Source organism: Mirounga leonina, unplaced genomic scaffold, assembly GCF_011800145.1.
Source record: "Mirounga leonina isolate KUSES-001 unplaced genomic scaffold, KU_Mleo_1.0 Mir_53, whole genome shotgun sequence".
In the NCBI taxonomy this organism is placed as follows: domain Eukaryota; kingdom Metazoa; phylum Chordata; class Mammalia; order Carnivora; family Phocidae; genus Mirounga; species Mirounga leonina.
The window spans coordinates 44,702,999-44,708,808 of NW_023270807.1; the positions used below are offsets into that span (position 1 = coordinate 44,702,999).

The 5,810-nt window shown below is 38.4% G+C and overlaps 1 pseudogene; it reads right to left on the reverse strand.

The window, feature by feature from the left end:
* Positions 1-1,396: 1,396 nt before the first annotated feature.
* On the reverse strand, positions 1,397-2,370 carry LOC118001064 (annotated as a pseudogene).
* Between the last annotated feature and the right edge of the window lie 3,440 nt (positions 2,371-5,810).

The following is a 5,810-nucleotide window of genomic DNA, read 5'->3' on the forward strand; positions in this document are numbered from 1 at the left end:
GAGAGGCCATTGGGTAATTAATTCCTACCCAGCCAATCTCAGTTGACTGATTTATTATCTAATGCAAAATTTGGGAGGGGAAGGGAGGTTACAGGAGTTTGAGAAGATTCATAGAAATTGATCTGTGCTGTGCTTGAAGGCAAGACTTCTGATTAGCATATAAACAGTATGCTATTTCCTTACCTAATGGCCATACTTTTATTTCTACTATTCAATTACAAAAAGAAAATCAGTGAAATAATCTGGGACCTGGCCTTTTGGAATTAGAAATATATAAATTGAGGAAGAGAGACTGAACTGAGGATCAATAGAAGTACCTGAGCCCACTCCATGAGGTTGACACAAATTCATGGGTCATTGTGGTGTCAGAAATAGGAGATGGTTCTTTTCTTTTTTTTTTTTTTTTTTGAGATGGTTCTTTGTACACTTGGGCATCTGGAGGCAAGGTGAAAGTAGCAGAACTGAAATGCGCAAACCATTCTCAGAAGCAATTAATCTATGGAGACTCTGAGGTTGGATTTGTGAACTAGAATGCCCACAGGATTCAGGCAGGGATTGTAAATGAATGAGACAGACAAACCCTGGTAAACAGCAAAAGACATCAGGAAAGTTGAAGGCCATCAGGGAGCTTGTGCCCTGTGTGAAGAGATACTTCCCGTTTAGTCTTCAGTGTTGTTATGTGAGGTTAGGTAGTGAGCATGCTGTGAGGGCACACACACAAGTTGTGTCTTTCCACAATGTCAGGTTTATTCAGTCATAAAGCAAGGTTAACATAATTGCAATGCAGTTTCAGGATTCCAAACTCAATGACATTTCACTATACTTTTAACTCAGCTTCCCACAAGTTGCACAAAGCAAAGCACAATACGACGTCACAACAAAGGGTACAACAAGTGGAAGGAAGTTAACTAACCAAACACGAAGTCAGTCCATGAGCGTGCAGTTAAGATGAGGCCTCTGTCTGGTATGGGTCAGCTCTCAGCACAAGGTCTTATTATGTTTAAGCAGTGGAGAATATCTTTTATGTTCAGAGATCAGTTGGGCAGAGCCTTTGGCAGCAGTTGCCTTTTTGATGTGGTCAGACGTGAAAGGGTCAGCGTCTGGAAAGTCTGACAGTTTGCTGGAAAAATCCTCCCTTTTTTTTTTTAAGTAAACAAATGGGGCTGTTGACTTTTTGTCTTTATTGAATTAAAATTATACTATGTATAAAATAGCAATGTATACACAGGATTTAATGCATCATAATATATACAATTATCTTTGAAAAGTCAGGACACAAGTTAAAATGATTATGAACATAAAACCTATATTAAAACATTCTCCATAGGTGACTTATTTAGCTGTTTTAGTTTGAAGTCGTCATTTGAGAATCTAATGATCACTCTCCTTTACTTTATGGTCCATCAAAATCACTTGCCCAGATATATCAATAGGAGATGAAATTTCATTTGTGTATAATTTCCGTTTGGCCCGTTTTGGTCAAGACATATTTTCTTTACTTCTACATTTGAGAGCTTTGAAGAGCTCATTGTTTCAATTATCTTCTTTGCTTTTGATTGAAGAATTGTTGGAGAATGTTGTAAGAAGTCTCCAAATTTCTGTAATATCCCTTTTTTTTTTCTTACTGGCCACATTTGTACTCACTGTGGATGCCTGACTCCGTAAAGAATATGTTTTCTTAGATGATGGACGTGTGCAAACCTTTTGTTCCTTTTTGACAGAATTTCTATGCTCCGAAACAGGAGACTTCAAATTAGGTCTGGGTATAGCGTTCTTCGTATTTTCACATTTCACCAAGTCCTGACAGAGAGCCTCAGGAGTATGGTGAATACTATTTCTGCTCTTCCACCAGCTTGAAAATATACTACTCTCCTCCATTTCATTACTCTTCCTCTTCTGGGCCTTGGAAATCTTAACTGTCACAGGTAAAGTGCAACCAGGGTGTTTCACTGCCATTTTGTTTGGCCGTAAAGGTGTAAATTGAATCTCTAACTCAGGTTTTGGAAATTGAGTGGTTTGATTATTTTCTGTTGACACTTCACAAGAGTCAAGGACTACAGAGCCATCCTCTACTTCATTTCTAGAAGTTTCAAAACTTGTTGATTGAGGTTCCGTTTCAACTCTGCCAGGATCCATTGAACTCATATGTGTAGGCTTGATATCCACATTTTGTTCTTCTGTTTCAGGAGGCTCCAATGTGATCTTTTTTAATTGTTCAATTTCATTATCTTTCTGTATATTACTGGAGATCAGTTCCTTCAGCTGTATTTCTAAAGCTGCAACCAGTTGATCCCGTTCTTCTTTTCACTTCCGAAGGTTCTTATCTTTCTCTGCCGAGTAAGTATTTCCATTGTGTTGGAGTATTTCCATTGTGCTGGAGTATTTCCATTGTGCTGTAAGTATTTCCACTTCATTTTGTTATTTTAAACAACACTCCCTTTTTAAAGGAGTTTAATCAGTCTTGGGCCTTTGCAGACTGCTGGTTATCAGTTCTGGTTGTCGTCAGCCTGTTCTGGTTTTGGTGATATCTGGTTTTAATTGCAATGCCCTTGGCTGCTTATGTCACTACGTGACATAAGTCACCGCTTGACATGAGTGACTCCATCTTACTCTCTACAGGTTATGATCCCAGTAGTCCAAGATCTTGCAGTATTTTTAAGAAGTTATTTAAAGAGGTTTTCATGTGCAATCTCTCAATTCCAAATGCTGTCAACTAATTTAAATTTTAAAATTTTGTGCTGGTTAGACAATATTTCTATGACTTGAATTTAGGCCATAGGCAACCAGTTCTGAACTCTGCTATCTGATGAGAAATGATGAAGGTTTTTCTGATCAAGGGGAGTAACATTTATTCTTTTATTCATTCATTTAACATCTATCTGTTGAGTGCCTGTTATATCCTAGATTCTGTGACACAGTACCAGCCTTTATAAAACTTACATTCTAGTGAGGAGATAGATGATGAATGAAAAAAGAAATAAGTGACATAATTCAGGTTGTGATAAGTTTTATGGAAAACAGAAATTAGGCTAAAGGGATGGAGGAGGGTGGGGGCTACTATCTTAAATATCATTGGCAAAGGTCTCTATGAGTAGATTCTATCAGAACACAGACTCACATAAAATAAGGGGGGTGTGTTGTGCAGTGTGTGTGTGTGTGTGTGTGTGTGTGTGTAGTGGGAGGTGGAAGAAGGAAGCCCCAGGCAGAGTGCAAAGACCCTGAGGCAAAAGTGTGCGTTAGCGTATTGTATCTGGAGGAGGAAGGCCAGGAGGGCTGTAGCAAAGTGACCAGCAGTCCAGTCAGAACCAGAAGTAGCAAGAATTCATGTCACATGGGCCTCATGGAGCTGTTCTTAAATGCTGAGCTTCCTTCAAAGTCCATTTCAAAGAGGGATAGTTGAAACAATAGGGAAAATATTGATAGTTTTGAAGCTAGATGATGGGTACATGGATTATCAGAGGGATTGCTGTATCTTTTACTGTTGCGTAAGTTGGGTAGTTTTTAAAACAAAATTTTAAAAAGTTCCAGTTCAAGTTCTATATTTCCCTTTCTTATTATGGTTGTTTCTCTGAACTTCCATAATATCTTATTTTTATCAATAACTCAATCAAATGGTGCCTTGATTTTGTAATTTTCATTGTCCTGTGTGTGGACAGGACAATGAAATTCTTCTCAATTAATTTATAAATACTTGAAATCAGTACCATGATTCATATTTATTTTCTGTCTTAGCACATTGCTAGATCCACAGAATTCACTTAATAAATATTAATCGATGGTGGATTTATCCAGTATTTGAGCATCTTCTTTATGCCCAGCTGTGATAGGTAAGTGTAAGAGAAGGGATACTAAGATATGATTCTTGCCCTCTAGGAACTTCCAGTGTTCAGGTAGACACTGACAATACAGGACAGAATGTTGAGAATTTATTAGGGTGGATGTAGTAAATGTAAAAGGGGAATCTAAGGGCTAGATATGCAGAGAAAATATTGACTATTTCATGTAACTGCTCTGTTCATCCTCACAGTCTTCACTTGCTGGTTACCAAGTGAAAGCAAAATGAAACAAAAACACAAACACTTGTATTCCCATGAGAGTCTTAACTCTGGGAAACAAACTGAGGGTTGCTGATGGGGAGATGGGTGGGGGGATGGGGTAAATGGGTGATGGGCATTAAGGAGGGCACATGATGTGATGAGCATTTGGTGTTATATGCAACTGATGAATATTGAACACTATATCTGAAATATTAATGATGTATTATGTTGGCTAATTGAATTTAAATTAAAAAAAACCTTGTATTCCAATATGGTGATCTTAATTTGATATGATAAACTTTTAATAGTTCCTTTGGGCTATGTTCAATGTTTTTAAGGAAAAAAAACACTAGTGTCTTAGATATATTTGTTTTCTTTTTCTCTGTCCATGACTGAAGTGAAAATTGCACTGGACAAACTTAAATGGGTAAGGAAGATTTTATTTAAGGCTATTGCAATAGAGGAGAGAGATCAGAACTCAATCTGAACTCAATTCTGCTGAAACAAAGAGTGTGAGGATTTTTAAATATTACCCAAAGGAAAAGTAAACTTTCTTCTGTCTTTGAGACAGGAGGTAGTTTTATAACCAGAGCAAAGTATCTGCTAAAGTTACGCTCATGGGAACCAGGAGATAGGGGTGCTATCTCCCCTGATGCTTACATTTCAAAAAGATGGCTCCAAAATCCTTGAGAAAGACATTTCTGGGTTGTAAAACTGGCAAGAATCTTTTAAAAAGATTTATATATATCTCAAAGAGACAGAAAAAGAATTTATGATGATAAATTTTCTTAAGTAAATGCTATAAGGAAAGGGAGGTCAGGGCTAGAGCCAGGAAGAAGCCTATCTAATGTTTAGTCAGGCTGAGGGCCATCTTGCTCACCATTTTTTCCTCTCCAACATGCCTCTCCAACATCCCCAACATGGGGGTATGGGAAGGTGTGTGGCTTGTGTAGTATCATGGTGACTGGGAAGCTGTGGTCCTCAAATCTTCTAGTTTCTCTGTCTCCATGGTGATGTCTCTCATCTGCCTGGCTGCTGATCATCCTACTTGCCCTTATGGCTGAAGTGTACAACAGGTGTGCCTTGTTTCCCAGTCTTTTCTTGGCTTGATAAGAGTCTAGAGCAATGTCTCTCAAACATGGGTTATCCTCCCACCCCCAACCAAGCAGAGAGGATAGTGATGGGGTGGGCCCAGACAGTATGTGAGATAAGGTCTTCCATGAGTCAAAACATGAACTGGAACCAAGTCCTTTGCTTTCAGGATATTTTCAATGTATCTAACATTCCTTCTTTCTCCTAAGCATACATCTGAAGAGGTGAATGGAACATCCATGCTGATTCTAACTCCATTCCTCTATTCCCCTTTCTCTCTCCCTTCTTCCTCTAATACTCTGGGACTGGCTGAAACAGGGTTCTCTTTTGTCTCCCCTACTTGATGTCCTCATCTTTCCAGAGGACAGAAGACTTGGAGTCCTGCCTGTATAGGAGGAAGCGACTAAGTCCTTAGGGGAAACAACTCAAGTATTCGAGATATCAAGGCTTAGTTCTTGATAAGCTAAAGGAATTGGGAAAATCTTCTGTCTAGTATGTTATTTAAGTTTATTGTTTTGCCCTGGAACTTAAATCTCAAGTTTTGGCCTCAAAAGGTAGAAGGCTACAAGGCAATATGATGTAAGAGGAAAATTAAAATGCATCAGATGAATATTTGCAAAATGTGATCCCCATTGTAAATGTCTACTTCTATTTTAGAAGGTGCTGAGGAGAGTATCTTGG